Source organism: Ictidomys tridecemlineatus, chromosome 13 (assembly GCF_052094955.1).
Source record: "Ictidomys tridecemlineatus isolate mIctTri1 chromosome 13, mIctTri1.hap1, whole genome shotgun sequence".
In the NCBI taxonomy this organism is placed as follows: Eukaryota; Metazoa; Chordata; class Mammalia; order Rodentia; family Sciuridae; genus Ictidomys; species Ictidomys tridecemlineatus.
The window spans coordinates 80,102,288-80,119,557 of record NC_135489.1 but is presented as its reverse complement, the minus strand read 5'-3'; the positions used below and the strand labels follow the sequence as shown (position 1 = coordinate 80,119,557).

General features: G+C 48.0%; 1 pseudogene across 1 annotated transcript in view; it reads right to left on the bottom strand.

Moving 5' to 3' along the window:
* The window catches only part of LOC144369711 (E3 ubiquitin-protein ligase RNF213-like), a 72,551-nt pseudogene extending 55,481 nt beyond the window's left edge, over positions 1–17,070 (bottom strand). Inside the window, exons 1-7 of the transcript XR_013429438.1 lie at positions 16,850–17,070; positions 16,452–16,607; positions 15,944–16,155; positions 13,784–14,067; positions 12,962–13,220; positions 11,407–11,604; positions 6,775–6,928 (exon numbers count right to left, since the gene is read on the bottom strand). The product of XR_013429438.1 is annotated as an E3 ubiquitin-protein ligase RNF213-like (transcript). The remainder of the gene's footprint in view (positions 1–6,774; positions 6,929–11,406; positions 11,605–12,961; positions 13,221–13,783; positions 14,068–15,943; positions 16,156–16,451; positions 16,608–16,849) is intronic.
* Positions 17,071–17,270: the final 200 nt, after the last annotated feature.

Genomic DNA, 17,270 nt, shown 5'->3' with positions numbered 1-17,270 from the left:
AGGCATAGCCCACCAGATAACCTGCACCAAGGCATGTGAGCATGGTTGTGGTTTTGCATAGCAAGCATGGGCTGCCTCTGCAACAGGAAGCCAAGTTTCATCTCAAGGAGTGGGTAGAGAGCACTGGATCACATGAGGCCCAAGCCAGGGAGGGGACACCTAGGACCCAATCCTGATCAGCAGAGGCCTTGGAACTGGCAAGCACTTAGGTCCTGGAGCTGGCCATGTCAACAAGCAGCTATGAACCCAAGCATGTTTCTCAAGAAGAGATTGGTCACCTGGCAGGCAGAGCTCACAGCTTCGATGACACACTTCTCAAAGCTCCTGGCCACACTGTCCTTGAGGCCAGCGGCATCCCAGTGAGGGCTGCAGAAGGCAGAGATCTGGGAGAGAGGCCTCTCCTGCAAACACAGAGGTGGGTGGGATGTGAGTGGTTATTCTGACTCCCCTCCTCCCTGCCCTACACTAAGCATGTCCTCCCTGCCCGTCACCAGAGGAGCAAAGATGAAACCAAGTTAGTCTCTTCCCATGCTACAAAAAAGTAGCCAGAACAGCAGCTTGCAAAAACATGCAAATTTTGAAAAATGAGCCATTTTTCCTCGCTTTTGTCTTGCTAAAAAGATCCATTTAATCAGGTCCTTATAAAACAGTCATGTAGAAACCAATTTTCCTGGGTTTCATTCAAAATGAAGGGCATTTTTGATTGTGTGTGTTTTCTCCATGTCATTGTGTTTAATAAGGCTGCTGCCACCTGCAGGTCCCTTGGAGCATCTGCACATAAAGTGCTTTATGACACATGTCTAGGGGCCCAGTGACAGCACAATCCCATTCCCTGGCTCTTCTCAAGAATGTCACACTAGAACTCTGAAATGTTTCTGTAGTCAAACTGCAGAGGCCTGATCCGAAAGAAAAATGCAAAGCTGGGGTGGATCCCAGGGCTTGCACACACTGCACTGCTCGTAGCCCGAGGTCCTGCCAATGGTCTGGGCTCATCACCACTCTGAGGGTGTCCCTCGTGTCTGGTACCTGCTTGAGCCTCCCTTCCATGTCCCCCAGCAGCGACTCCTGCCAGCCATGCTCTGCAGGAAAGTTTATTCCCACCAGCCACCGCCAGACCTGCAAAACCCATGTATTAAGTGACAGCCACAGGGACAAGTAAACATCACAGGGATATCTTACAGAAAAGATAGCAATAGCCAGGTGTGGGGGGTACCTGTGGTCCCAGCTGCTCAGGAGGATTTTGAGTTCAAAGCCAGCCTCAGCAACTTAGAGAGGCCCTCAGGACAGGCAGCATTAGGAGAACAGGAGCCTTGGAGCAGCTGCCCTACCCATGTGCCTCTATATGTCTACCTGACATCTGGATCCAGGGTCCACCTTGGGACACATAATGCATTTACTGATCATGTCTCTTTTCTAGAGAAGTTCTCTGGCATTATCTTTTCCTGATGTTGACAATTTTGAAAAGGTCAGGCCTTTCTGTAGACTGTTTCTTGACTCAATTGACTAACAGTTTTCCCTTGATTACAATAGGCTTGGTTGGAACACTACTAAGTCAAGCCACATAAAAATGCACTTGATATAGGTCAGATGTGGCCAAATGTCTGCACTTGCCACAGCTGCCCAATAAAACACCTCTAGCCTTAACAAGCAGCCCATGAGACCTGTTGGTGCTATCGGGGCTGACAGAGAGGTTGGCCCTTGATTAAGGTTTGTTTTCCAGAATTCTTCACTGTGAAAGTCGTCTTTCCTCCTCCATAAAGGCATCTGCAATGGGGCACTGGAAATCCTGTTTCCTCTTGGAGCCCCCACTGATCTCAGATTCCTAGGTGAAACCTGCCTGCATCAGCTATTGTACCTTGGTTACAAAGTGATAGTCTTCTATTGTAATTATTTATTCTACATTTCTTAGTTCGTTTTTTCTGTATGTTTGTCAATGAATTTTAATCTGTTCCTATCATTTTGCCTTTTAATAATCAAATTGTACCAGATTTGGCTAACGTAACCATCTTCAACAGTTTTCTTAAAAAGTACAGAATAACTTCAGACTTCCAAAACACTGCAAAGATAGCCCAGATAATTTCTATGCTTTTTTGGCCCCATTTCTGCAATCATTAACATGACCACCATTCAGTCATCAAAAGTAAAAACCTAGCAACAGCAGACCACCATGGCAACCACAGACTTCACATGAAGTCCTCTTGCTAACCGAGATGTCTGGATCACCACATGTGTTTAACTCTATCCCTGTGATGGGCCTGCAGCCTCAGCACTTCCTGACATTCTAGCACAAGGAGCTCTTGGTCCACCTGTGCATCTCCTGGAGATGGCTCATGGAGGTGGCTCTTCTTCCAGGAATAGCATTGTGTGGTGGGAAATAGCAGTTAGAAGATATGATTGGGCCATGTGAGGTGGAACATGCCTGAAATCTCAGCTACTCAGGAAGCTGATATAGAAGGGTCACAAGTTCCAGGCATCCTGGGCAACTTAGTGAGACCCTGCCTCAAAATAAAAAATAAAAAGGGCAGGGGATATAGTTCTGTGGTAAAGTTCTTGTGGGTCAGTCCCCAGTACAAATTAAAAAAAAAAAAAAAAAAAAAAAAAAAGAAAACCCATGATGTGATATGTTGTGCTCAGGTCCCAGGGCATCATTATTTCTATAGGTGCTCATGGTCCTAGGGTGCCTTTGCCACAGGACTCTTGATGGACAGAGGGGGCAACTATCTAAATCATGAGTTCCTACTACTATTTCTAGCTCCTTCCATACCACATAGCTCTTTTACCCCTTTGTATTTTCCTTCTCCTGGTGAGAAAGAGCCTTGACTTCCAACAATACCAACAGCATGTTCATCTCCCCAGACCTTGGTAAATTCACTTATAAAACAGCAATAACAGCAACAACCACCTCAGAGTAGATGTTTAATTAATTTCACTTATTTTTATCATTACTACTGCACTTAGAAACATTCTTTCTTGTCAGTGGCTCCACAGCTATCCTTCACTCATGTTTAATGCCTGGGGATTATACCACTTAGAATCCTGGAATAATATTTAATAATCCAATTGTGTTTTCCTGGAATTTCAGTCTGATGGTATCAAACTTCATAAAGTAGTTGGAGGAGGATTTTTTTTTGTCCTTGATTGAAATGAACAACTCTCTGGCCCTGTGCCCATCCTAATCTATACAGTTGGGGTACCCCTGCCTCACATCACAATGAGTCCTGCTCCCAACTCTGTGTGAAGACCATGAGCAGGTTCCACAGTCTCCCTGGAAGACTGTGTCTGAAGGGGAACAACCTTCCACTTCCAGGACAGGGAATAAGGCAGCCAGGCTGAAGAGCAGGCCTGGGGTGGGCAGGACCTCCTGCCTCCACCTCCTTCCACTGCAGCCCTCTAAGAACTCAGGTTCCCAGATCCCACAGGGCCTTAGTCATCCTTACCATCACTGGGGTGCCTATTGTGGAGTCCTTCCCATGTCCCAGGCTTTGGGGGTAGAGTTCATCCTGTCAAATGGCTTCACTCAGTTGCCAGCTAAAGGCACTTCCTATCATATTGGCCTTCTTTTTCCAGTGCTGCACTGCTGGCTTGCAGCCTCAGACCGGAAGCAGATGGTCCTCCTGGCAACCCCTGCCTCAGCGTGACTGCACCCCATCCTACCGACTTCCTGACAGGCAAAGGGCAATGTCCTGTCCTCAGAGTAGGGGCCAGGGCCAGAGGCAAGGTACATGATGAGCCCAAGCCTTCAGGCCTTGGGACCAAATAATTGGTGATGGGCCACAGCTCTGTGATTCCCCACCCTGGTGCCTGTGGAGACTCTGCAGCCTCAGGCAAAGCTTACCTGGATTTCCTCAGGGTATGTGAACAGGACAGTTGAACCTTTCCAGAACATGTTCTTTGCTAACACTGTGTGCAGCCAGGATCTTGTGATGGCCAGGACACCCTGGAGGACAACTGTCAGTAAGCCTTTCCTGGCTGTGGCTCCCAGGTCCTCTACCAAGTCCTGTGGGCACATAAAAGATTTACCAGCTCTGCTCTGCTCCTCCCCACACCCAAGCCATCTCCTAGCTCTGTCCTTGTTGGAAGCCCAACTGACACAAGCACTGTCATTTCTCCAAAACCCTGGGCTCCCCTAAAAGGGGCCACATGGGAGAGGAGAGGAGAAGGCCTGGGTGTTATAGGTCCCTGAGCAGACTCCACCTCAACAAGAGCCTCCAGCAGCGGGAGCACACATAAGAGCCCTGTGCTTTCTCCAGATCAGGTGAGAAGAATGGACCCATGAGCAGAGAGCTTCCAGAGAACCCAGGGCCAGTGGACCATGCAAACTCCTGGCACCCACTCCTCAGGGATGTGAAGTAAACCCTCTCTGGCCTGAGGCCAGCCAGTCCTTTCCCTTGGCAACTCTGTGGGGACAGCCACTTTCTCTCCTCCTCTCCTCTACCACCACACCAACAGAACCACCCCCTTTGGGGGCTCAAGGCCTCTGGTGTCCTGTCACTCCCTCAGCCCCTCTTTGCACTCCAGAGGTATCTGCCAGGGAGCACATGCAACTCCAGCATCAGGCCCCTCTTTAGAGAGGCCTCTCCTGAGCCCCTGAGGGCTGCACAGCTTGTGCTCTTACAGAGCCCACAAAATCTGGGTCTGCCACCTCCTGCCCCCCTCAAGGCTCACAGAACCACCCTGGTGCCTCCATCTGGGCAAACTGATGAGGTGACCAAGCAGATGCCATTCCTGCAGGAAGGAACCAACCAGAGCAGAAGAGATGACCCATTCAGACAGCGGGAAGAGCACGGTCCTCAGCCACAGTAAGCGCCAAGGTGGAGAAACACAAGGAGCTGGGGAGGCATACCAACAACAGGGCTCCAGGCAGGGTAACCAGAGCACAGGGCACAGGTGAGAGCAGGGCAGGAGAGCGTGAGGGGTCTCAAGGGAAACTGAAACAGGGGCCCTTGTACAATGTCCTTGAACAGCACAGCACCTTCCAGGACAATCTGGATGCCTCAGCGGGGCATGCATTTCCCTGGTACTAGGCCTCGAGCATTCCACCAACTCCAAAAGTGGCCCCAGTCCCATACTGACCCATCCTAGTGTCATCCAGGGCTGTACAGAGGTGGTCAATAAATGAACTGCAGGAACAACCCTGAGGATGAACAAGCAGCAGGGCCCTGAACTGTGCTCTGGTCCTCATGGCAGCCGCCCAGATGACCATCCGACAAGAGGCTCCCACTTGCCCCGGTATGTTTCTGTTTTAATACTGCAATTTTTTTTTTTTTTTTTTTTTTTTGCAGCACAGGTAGAGCATTTGTGACCACAGATCTGGGACCCCAAACAACAAATGGGGACATTTCGTTCTGCAGAAAAGTAAATCCTAAATAACTGACAAACTTCCAAAGCATCATCTATTGGGAACTGGCACTAACCTGGGATGGATAAAATAGTACCACCTGGGAGAAGGCAGACACCATATCAGTAATCATTCTTAGTGCCTGTAATCCCAGTGGCTCAGAAGGCCAAGGCAGGAGGATCCCAAGTTCAAAGCCAGCCTCAGAAACTTAGTAAGGCTCTAAGCAACTCAGTAAGACCTTGTCTCTAAATAAAATACAAAAAAAAAAAGGCTAGGAATGTGGCCAGTGGTTAAGCACCCCAGGGTTCAACCCTGGCATAAAAAAAAAAAAAAATAGAGTGTGTCTGTGGTATTTTAAAGAATAAAGGCTGAAAGGAATAAAGTGAAAATATAGACTTAACCATCTCCATTCCTGATGTCACAGTTCTGAAGTGGAAAAAGTTTAAAAAGAGAGTATGCAAATGGTAGAAGACCTTCAATGATACACAAAAGTATAAGAGGTTATGATGGTCAAGGGGGAGGGGGAATAAAAGGGTGAGAATTGAACAACAGCAGAGGAGGCAGAGAGGGAAGGTGGGAGGGGAGGGGAGGGGGGAATAGTAGGGGATACAAATGATAGCAGATTACAACAGTCACTAATATGCCATTAGGTAAAAATGTGAGTATGTAACAGATGTGATTCTGCTATCTGTATATGGGGTAGAAATGGGAGTTCAAAACCCAATGGAGTCAAATGTATGAAAGATGATTCATCAAGAACTCTGTAATGTTTGAAACAATCAATAAAAAAAGAAATCAATAAATATTGTATTAAACTCACTGAAAAAAAAGAAAAAAAAGAGTCGCCTGAGATGCCACTCTGCATCACCCACAGCAGAAGCTCAGGACCCATAGTGGAGACGCTGCATAGCAACGCAGAGCTCCCAATACAGCAGCAGGAAAGCTGCCCTGAGACACAGGTGAGAGAACTGAGTGTGAAGGCCAAGGGCAGAGCATCTCCAGTGGCAGAAATCAAAGTCTGGTTCCCTCTGGGGCATGAGGGGGAGGATGACTTCAGGTTGAGGGACACAGGGGCCTGAGCAGGGCAGCAGGACATGGGCTGTACTGCCATGTTGTGTTGCAACATGAAGAGAAGGGTTCTGGCAGGGAAGATGAGGCATAGATATGTGCTTTTTAGGGGGAAACAGGCCCTAGTTTTCTGTGAACAATAGAATCAAGGACAAAGAATGGGTCATCTTTTTTGTGAGGCTAAGAGCTAAGTGTGTAGTCTGCACAAAACAGAACCCAGTATCTAGGAGGTGCCAAATAAATACCTGACAGCTGACTTGACCACTCTGTCTCATCCAGGATTCCCCAAATACCCCAAGTTCCCTTCCAAATCAGACTGCATGGAATCTCAGACCTCTCCTGGGCATGACATTTGGGACATAACTCACCACTGGAAGTCTAAGTCCAATAATTCTGCAAATGATTTCGGCAGACAAGGCAGGGATCTCGTAAAACCTCAGGCATTTGGTGATCCTGCAGACAGCTTCATGGAGCTTCAGGCACACAGTCAAGTAGGACTCTAATGAGGTCTTCTCAAGAATCCTACCCCCACCAGGATCCAGAGAGATCATTGAAGTCACTGGGAAATGAGAAAACAATACCAATTATCAATCAATTACCAGTCCCTTCTCCTTTCTTAGATGTACAAGTATGCCTGTACTCACAGCGCCTCAGGAGGCTGAGGCAGGAGAATGGCCCAATTCAAATTTAGCCTCAGCAAATTAGCAAGACCTTATCTCAAAATAAGAAACAAAAAGGGCTGGAGTGTGGCTCAGTGGTAAAAAGCCTCTGGGTTCAATCCCCAGTACTGCAAATGAATTAATTACTTAAAATAAAATAAATGACCACAAGTAAGGCATTTACTTGATCTCCTCTAGGCTATCATTACAATAAGCCTTAAAGCTGTGACTGAAATAAGAAAGGAACACAGTCATTTTGACTTAGCTCAGCAGTTGGAACTCAATCAAAACCAAGTTAAAATATTTTTCAAATACATTCCCTTATTCAAAAAAATAGCAAAGGATGAATCTTTCTAATAATTTAAATATAACTTAAGAAAAAAATCAGATACAGAAGGGAGAGAGGGAGGGTACTAGAAGAAGAGTGTGCACTGTGTACGGAATTTCTTCCACTTGGTGTGAAAGGGTTTCACATTTACTAATTGACAGCCTGGTGATACGAGAAAGAACCCTGCAAAGTCACAGGGACTTGTCATGCAGGGAGACCCTGTGCTGTGCCCCACGTCCAGACATCCCAGAGGCTCAGAGGAGGGAGACCAACAGTGCTGAGAGGCTCCAGGAACACCTGGGCCCCTGGTGCACATTCCTGTTCTGTGTTTCATGTGCTATTCCTCCAGGTGGCAAAGGTCACGCACAGGGGTTGGAGTAAATGATTCTGCAAGGCAACCTTTGATTTTTGTTTTAAACTGGCCCAACTTACAAAAACCATAGAAGCAAATATTTAAAAAATGCAGGACGCATACATTTGCACTATGAAAGTGATCATTTAAAAATAAATGAAAACACAAAGGCCAAAAGATTGGGTGGGAATGAAGCAAAATCTCAGCATACAAGAGTGTGATTTGCTTTTTTGTTTGTTTGTTTTTAGTTCTGTAGACTGAACCCAGGCCTTGTACATGCTAGGCAAGTGCTCCATCCCTGAGGTACATCCAGAGCCCTATTCATTTTTTTTTAAGAAAAAAGAAAAAAGAAAAACCTGGATGGCTGGATTGGCAACTGCAGAGGACACTGGGGCACTTGCCGGTGTACCACCCTCCCACTTTGACACGAGGCAGCCCACACAACATAGGAGCCCCATAGTAATTGGCTGTTCTACTTACATGTCCTGATAGATGTTCACGAGGTACATGAGCATTTTGAAAACATTCCCGACATGCTAAGGCAGGGAAGAGAAAAGGAAATATGAAAGTTTCAACCAGAAAACAGCTGTTATGCTGAGAAGAGAGAAGGGCACGGGGACTTGTCTTGTTCTCCCTGCACATGAGACTTCAAGGGCTCAAGGGCCAATCTTTATTTTCCACTGGTAAAATGCAGGCTATAAATTCGTACCATTTTCTTCTTCTTCTTCTTCTTCTTCTTTTTTTTTTTTTTTTTTTTTGGTTGGGGTTCTTTTTTTTGTTTTTTCTTTTTTGGAACTGGAGATCAATCCCAGGGCTTTGCCATTGAGCTGCATCCCAGCCCTTATACCATTTTCTTTACCCCAAAAAGCATAAAAGGAAAGACAGCAACTATGACACATGTGATGTTCACAGAGCCTTCCAACAATCATAATTAACAAACGGCTACTGTTCCCTTGTCCTCTATATACTAAACCAGAATCAACTCTGGGAAGTCAAACTTTAACCCTAAGAAATAATGACTTCTTATTTCAGCAATTCTGAGCACTTCCCCCAACCTGCCCTTCAGGACAGAAGACCCACAAGCATTCAATGTTCAGTGTGTGACCTGCTTTTACTAAGCAAGGACCTGACAATCTACTTCCAACCACAAACCTCCAAGAGATCTTCTGAGATCTTAGAGATCTTCTGAAGCCGTTGCAGCCAGTAGTGAGTCCCTAGAAAACAGTCCAGGACCCTAGCAGGCATGAGACTCAAATATTCAGTGGAGTTTTCCATATAGGAAACCAGGCTTCTCAGAGGCAGCAAACTGAACCAGGATCGAAAGAGATACTCATCCACATACAGCAACTGCTTCCTGCTCTCCATGAAGTCAAGAAACTGGCTCCTGAATGAAGAAACCAGGACAGAGACGAGGGCAGTAGTGAGAGCACTGAACAGACTCAAGACAAGGAAAAGCAAGGCTGGGAAGGCCCAGAATGCTCAGATTTTAAAGTAGATATCAATGCATCTTGGAACCAGACATACAGAGTGAATCAAATGAAAACTAAATAAAATAGCCAAGTGTATGGCACACTTGTGGTCCCAGCAACTTAGGAGGCTGAGACAGGGGGATCAAAAGTTCAAGGCCACCCTCAGCAATTTAGTGAGGTCCTGTCTCAAAAAAAAAAAATTAAAAAGGGACTAGAGATATGGCTCCATAGTTGAGTACCCCTGGTTTCAATCCCTGGCACCAAAAAAATAAATTTTAAAAATCATTTCCATTTGGCTTTCATTTCAAAAGGTTTCAAAACTAGATAAGTGATGGGAACAATTGAGCTCACTGCCTTTATCCCTAATGATGGCACCTGGCTCCCAGTGGATGGGGTGGGCAAGGGGATAGGTTATTCCACACATGGCAGTTATCTGTATGTGGAAATGAGTACAGTGATGATTTCATGTTTAATTCAGATTTACTTTAAGTTTTGAACTTAAATTTGATTTCAAAAACTTTTTTTTGTGGTGTTGGGGAGGCAACCCAGGGCCTCACTCAATGCCAGGCAGTCCTCTTCTACTGAGCACAGCCCAGCCCCCTTCGATTTTTCTTATGTAGTTGTGCTTTCCATGTCTTCTTTGAAGAACCTTTCCTCACTCTAAGATGATCTTATTTAGAAGCATGCTGTTAACATATCCAGGCATGTAAGGATTTTCCAGAGAGCCATCTGCTGAGCTGTGGTTAGGAACCTGCACCCTTGGACTGCAGCACCTTCAGGGTACTGAGAGTGGTTCAGCTCAGAATGCAGCTGTTTTGTTGCATGTGCCCACGGGCACACCTGCCATGCAGGGCACTGGAGTCCCTGGGTGCCATCTGGGTCTGTAGCTTTGTCCCCAACATCTGTACCATATTCATTCTCCTGCCATTTGTTTTACCAGTTGCTGGAGAGGAGGCACAGAGCTCTACAGAGCTATGGATCTGGATCTGCTGGCTCCTCCTCTCAGGCTCTTGGTTTGGGATTGGATTTGATTCTCCACCTACACAGTTCTACTTGGTACCTTTGCTCTCGATTCCTCTGTGACTCCTGCTCTGACTTTTTTTCTTTTTGGTGGTACTGAGGATGGAACCCATTGCCTTGGCCAAGCTAGATAAGTGCTCTATCACTAAGCCCCAGCCCCAGCCCTGGCCTTATTCTGGCTTTTTAAATTGGTGGAATGCATGTTGCTTAGTATTCCAGTTTATCATTTATTTAGTTTGGAGTTTTGCATCTGTGAGTACCATTTCTCCTGATGAAGCACAGTTCTCAGTGGGGACAGAAGTGTTCAAGCCCACCCCCCATCCCACCCAGGGGGGGCCTGGCAAAGCCTGGATACACTTGTGCCTTTAAGACCTGGGATCAGGGCAAGCCATTGTCTGTGTACCCTTGCCCACCCAAGACTTCCACTCCAGGAGGCCTGAGCTTCCCACCCAAGGGACACCGCAATGCCCTCACAATCAGACAGCAGAGAATGTGGAAGTACTCTGCTTTTCCTGGCCAGTTCTCTGGCCTGAGCTTTATGGCTAGCAAAAGGAGAAGCTTGTTCCAGCTCTACCAAATGCACTCATCACCCACCACTTCAGGTAAAAGGCAAGGTTAGAGGTCAGAAACTAAGATTTGTGGTACTCAGGGCTAAGTCCTGGGATACACAGAGTTGCTAAGTATCTGTCACACAAATGAGTAAACACATATTAGTACAGTCACAAGAGAAAGACTGCATAGTACACTGGCCACGCCAGTGATCCCAGTTGTTTCAGAGACAGGAAGATCATGAGTTCAGGCCAGGCCAGGCAACTTAGCAAGACCCATCTCAAAAATTAAATCTTTTTTTTTTTTTTTTTTTTGGTCGGGGGTGGTACTGAGGATTGAACTCAGGAGCACTTATCCACTGAGCCACATCCTCAGCCCTATTTTGTATTTCATTTAGAGACAGGGTCTCACTGAGTTGCTTAGCGCCTTGCTTTTGCTGAGGCTGGCTTTGAACTCACGATCCTCCGGCTTCAACCTCTGAGTTACTGGGATTACAGGCATGTGCCACCATGCCCAGCTTCAAAAATTAAAAATTTAAAGGAGAACTGGGGATGTAGCTCCATGGCAAAGTGCTGATGAATCATTCCAAGATGTGCTTACATAAATGCAGCTTTACAACTTACTCATTTAGCAATTCTTTCTGAAACTGAGAGAAGGAGATTCCCTTGAGGGCAGCCCAGATGTCCTCAGACTGGTTCACAGAGTCCTTTCTTGGAGGGTCCAGCTGCATACAGTAGTGCAGGACAGGGAGGATGCCCAGCCAGTCGACGACCCTTGCAACCATGCATCTTTGGCACAGGTTGACCAAGTTCACTTGCCATCTGGAAGGGAACCAAGACCTACCATGAGCTATGGATGGCTGTGTCCAACCTTCCCTGTGGTCTGATGTCCCAGGAGGGAAGGGACAGCCACTTGCACCCAGCAAAAGGAGCATTACACACATGGACCGAGTCCCAGACCAAGAGTCAAAGGGTGGCAAGGGGGACAAGTTCCTGGCCCCCAACCCAATGCACCAGGATATCACAAATGCCAAAAGACACCCACTAAGGTCATTTCCACCCACACCATACAGCTGAAGTATTGAGGTGCTCAGTTTCAAACCAACGAATTCACATAGGACCTAGGGTTTGAACCAGGCAGTCTGGCAATGGTGGACCTAAACACAAAGCAAATGTTTTTGTTTTTAAACTGGGATTGAACCCAGAGACATTCTACCACTAAGCTATATCTCCAACCTTTTTTATTTTGAGACAGGGCCTCCCTAAGTTGCTGAAGCTTAAACTTGTAATCCTCCTGCCTCAGTCTCCTGAGTCACTGGAATTATAGGCACATGCCACCATGCCCAGCTATGTTTTAGAAGGAATGGCACATGATGTGTGTTCCACGGGCACAAAAATTGATGTTTCTTCCTTCTCTCACACCCATGTACAGCTGTTTGTAGATTTCTTGCCTCTGTCTCTCTTTCATACAGGACACAGCAACTGCCTGGGTCTTTAAAACTTAGGAAACCCACAGGTGCTAAGAGCTCAGGAAAGGCCACCTGATGTTACCCAAGCTCAATCCAAACAGAAGCAGAAGAGACCCTGATCCTCCAATCACAGCAGCTCAGAAGAGGTCTCTCCTACCACATAAAAGGCCATGGCTGACCCAGCAGGGGCAGTGTCCTTCCACCAGCACAGGTGGGACAGCAGGAACAGCATCCCTGTGGATTCCGCAGCTGAGGTAGGTGATACCTACAGGCAGGCCTGGGCCCCAGTGCTAAGGAATGCTGAGCGTGAAGAGGAAGGTCCTCTAAGGAGCACTTCTGTCATGTACTTTATATTATTCATTTATTTTTCCAGATGGGGTTCCACTAAGTTACCCAGGCTAGTCTTAAGCTCTTGGGCTCAACCTTCCAAGTAGCTGGGATGACAGTGTTGCCATGGTACCTGGCCCTGTGAAGCCTTTTGCAGTCAGGGTATTCAGGAGAATACTGAATTTAACAACACTAGCAATGACATACATGCCAGGAAAGTGACAGGAGCAAGTGGTAACATGACTGTGGTTTTATTTTTCCCCAGTGTGCACTCAGCCTTTCTCTGACTAGCACTTATCTCTATAGTCAGATAAAAATCATGATAAATGCCTATGAAACCTCTGACAAAACAAAACAAAACAAAACAAAAAACCATGGGATACCTCTCAGATGTGAACAGGATGTGGTGGAGGTCGCTATGCAGGGCATCTGGTGAGCAGGGACTGGGGCAGAGAATGGAGCACAGTGAGGTCAGGTCACGCTCCAATAAGCAGAGTTTGGTATCTTCCACCAGGAAGAGAATGATCAGACCCATCCTCAGTCTGCTCTTCACAGGGCACCCTTCAGGCAGGGCACCCCACTCTTTCCTTCCAGAAATGGTCTCATCTGCTTTTTCAAATACTTCCACAGGTGTTTCTTCACCTGATGCAGGGGGAAAAGAAGAGGCATGACTATGGAGTGCATGCCCTGGAGGCTGGAGGGCCCCTTGGGCAGGGGATCAAGGCCCTGAGGACAGAGAGCTCTGGGGAGGGTCCCATCTGCCCCACTTCCCACCTCCCCAGCACTTGGGCTTCTGGAGCAGCAGGAGCACATCGATGCTCAGTCTCAAACAGTGTAGTGAGGGGGTCTGGGAGGCCCCTGGATGCTCATGAGAGCTCAATGTCAAACTTTTTTGAGTGCCAGCTCTGTCTCCAAGCCACAGTGTGGCTGAAGGGGAAAGGATGGGCTCCACCTTTTCTTTCAACTCTGCCTAAGCCCGGAAAGAATGCAAGATTGGTGCTGGGAATGAGGCTCATGGGTACAATCAGGAGGAGAGATAAGGAGAGAATTCCCAAGAGGTGGTGCAGAAACAAAGGGATGGAAAGGTCCTCCTGACCCCTCTACACCTGCCCTACTTAGTCACAGGGTCTCTATATGCCTCTAGTAGGTCAGGGGACCCTGACCACCCACACCAGAGCTACTGGTGATTGGGGGAAGACTGATACCTCTTCCTCTCTGAGGCCCAGGCTATGCCAGGGCTGTGCTTTCCCTTCATAAATCATAGGCACTCGGACAACAGAGTAAAACTGCCGGAACTGGGTAAAGAAGTTCCTCAGGTTGATGGGGTTCCAGGTCTGGAGGATGCTGAAGATGCGGCCCAGCATGATCTCGGCTGCCATCTTCTTCCCCCTCAACAGCTCCTTCTTTATCTTATTAGTGAAGAGGTTCTGAAATTTCTCCAGTGTCCCAGGAGGCCTCATGCAAATTATGTCATCATATTGATGCCAGTCTATGGGTGATAGCAAGACAAATGTCACACTTAAGATCTCAAAATCCACCAACCCAAGGTACCACCCCAGAAGACAGAAACACAGGGGAGCAGCCAGGCACAGTGGCACATGTCTATAATGCCAGTGAGGCTGAGGCAGGAGAATCACAGGTTGAAGGTCAGCCTTAGCAACTTAGAGAACCCTTCTGAAAAATAAACAGAAACAGGGGAGTACAGTCAGAGGATTAAAGGAAGGAAGGAAAACAAGTCTGGTAAACTGAAGTGATCAGAACTCACTCCATCAGCTACCATGGGCAGGTCATGCCCCTGCAGAGAGAAATTCTAGACAATCCAGTGATGAGCTTAAAACCAAGTCTCTGCTTAGCCATGCAGTTCAGCAAGCCTGGTAAAAGCTTTAAACATGACCATATGCAGGTTAAACATTTCTTATACCAAAACTTCATCCCTCACTAGCAACTAAGTACTGTTCTGGTAAATGAACAGGGTGCATAGTGGAACAGCAATACCCACCCCAAAGAGAACAGCGCAGATCACCCAACAGCCACAAGCCACTAGCAGGTGCCCAGTACAGGGCAAGGGCTGAATTTATGGCTATTCTGAGGACCAACTGCAAGTGACACAATTATAGACCAAGAAAACCCAGTGACATTAACTGTAAAATAATTAGAAAACAAAAGTGGTTAGCCAAGCACTGTGGTTGCACGGCTGAACTCCAGGCAATTTAGGAGGCTGAACCAGGGGGATCCAAAATTTGTGGGCAGCCTGAGTAACTTAGGAAAACGTGACTCAAAATTTAAAAATGAATAAAAGAGCTAGGGATCTGGCTTAGAGGTAGACCAGAGGTAGAACACTTGTCTAGCATGAACAAGGCCCTAGGTTCCACCTCCAACACTGTCAAAAAAAGAAAGAAAATGAAAAAAAGAGAGAAAACCTATAAGAGGGCAGAGAGCTGGGCATGATAGTACATGCCTATAATCCTAGTAACTCCAGGGTTGAAGCAGGAAGACTACAAGGTGGAGATCAGATTAGGAGGCCCTAAGCTACTGCACACTACTGTCACATTGGTAGGCCCTGCCACCGCAGCTCTACCCTGTCCTTTCCTACCCTGCCAGGTGACAGTTGGCCAGGGTTCATATGCTGATTTGGGCATGGCCTCCTCCCGAGCTTCTCCTTAAGCCCACTCTAGCCCCTCTCTTTGTGGGAATTGTCAGAGAAGAAGCTCCATCTTTCCTTGTGGAATTATCTGATGAAGTCCAGTTTCGCCTCAAAGCTGAAGTCCTCGGAGTGCCACTCAAGAGGATGAGGCAGGAGGGCTTCCTTTCTAGTTGGAGCCCAGACACTTGAGGCCAGCCCAGAAAACATATTTTTAAAATTCTGGGTCTCGGAGGTCGTTCAGGATAGAGCTAGGTGCCCAGGCAGGACAGGACAGCCAGTATCTGCAGAGAGGCTCACCAAGGAAGAGCTGCTGAGGGACTGAAGAGGTGCAGAGGGTTCTTTCCAAAGATTCAGCAGATGGAATGTGGAAGCCACCCAAGTGCCACCAGCAAAATGTGATGAGGACAAATACAGAGGCCCATAGGGAGGCTCTCGACACATTGTCCTGCTTCTGGTCACCACCTAGACGCCTCCAGGAAGGGCCAGCCAGCAGCTCCCTGTTCCCTGCTTTGTTCCAGAGTCTGCCTGGTACCTAGGCCCACCTTGCACACAGCCCCAACCCTTCCTTTGGCTTCGTCCTCTCTCCTTCCCATTTCCTCTCTCACCTAAGTTAAACCACAGCAGGGGCAGCGCACAACAGAGGACCCATGCAGATCAGGCAGTCTGCTCCACACAGCCCCACCCAGGCCAGGACACATGTGCCATGGGAGAGGCCCTTTACCTCCGGAGTGCAGGAGGGAGGACTTGACACACAGGCAGCGGTTCACGTGCTCGCCCGCCTTCTGCGGCTGCTCGTAGATGTACTCATACTCCACGGTGCAGTTGGAACCTTGGCCGCAGTGAAGGACGTACTTGTAAGGGATGGCTCTATCCAGGCTCTGCCTGGGAATGACAATGCTGCCCTCGATGAGGGACCCGTACTCATGTAAGTCCCTGGAAATCAACAGACACTGGCCAGTTATCCGGAAGTCTCACATCAGAAGATTTTGTTCTCAAACACCCCAGGAACATAGACCCAAAATTATAGAATGCACACTGACCAAGATGGCATGTCTAGAACAGGGAAGGGCTTCCTTTCTACTTAGAACAGAAAAAAGAGCCATGGCAAAGTGAGACAAAGAATGCATGCTGGGAGTATCAAACACACTCACCCAGGGAGCAGGGGGACCCTGGGGACTCACTGATCACCTCTAACAAACACCAAGGGGAATGGGGGCCCCAGGACTCACTCAGTGTAGTACATCTCGCAAGCGTCACTCCACTCGGGCTGTCCAAGCTCTTCTCCTCCCCTGATGAACACAGTGTGGAGCATGGGGTCGAAAGTGACATGCTTGGGAATGATGACATGGAAATACACGGTGATCCCCTCCTCCGGGTTCAGCCAGCTGGAAGAGGGAAGGAAGCAGTTGGTCACCAACTGCTCCTGGCCCAGCCCACCTCCTCTTTCTCTACTGGTCATTTTCACACCTGGCCACTGCCCACCATGAGCGGCCAAGAAGAGGAAAAGAGAGTGTGAAACCCCAACCTGGCTAGCCACCTCCCCTGCAAACCCCACAGCTGGACTTGTCATAGGGGCCCTCAACAGGTGCGGACAGCATCCCTGTGCCTGGGCGGGGCAGCCTGGTACCTTGAGGGGATGGCCTGAGTGCTGGCCTTCTGGTTCTTCTGCTCCTTCTCCTTTGTCACAGCAGCTGTGTAACTTTTGTCACTCCCTTCTGGCTTCCTCAAGTCTTTGTGTTCTGAGCTGTGTTCACCTGGTTTTTCTCCAGGAGCAGCCAACCCGTCCTTGGTCTCACGCTCCTGAAATGAGCAACCAAGCCCCAGCCTGAAAGGCTGCCCCTCAGCCATGCATCTCACAGCAGCCCAGGTGGACTGTCCAGTCCTTCCAGTCCACTTCCATGGCCTCTCAGGACCCTTCCCTAACCTTGCCTGGGCCCTCCTCCCTCTCTCACTCCTGAGCACACTAGTTCCTTCCCTTGAGAACAGGCTGCCACAAGATAACCCCAGGCCTTAGCACGCCAATTCTTTCATCTGAATGTGTCCCCAGG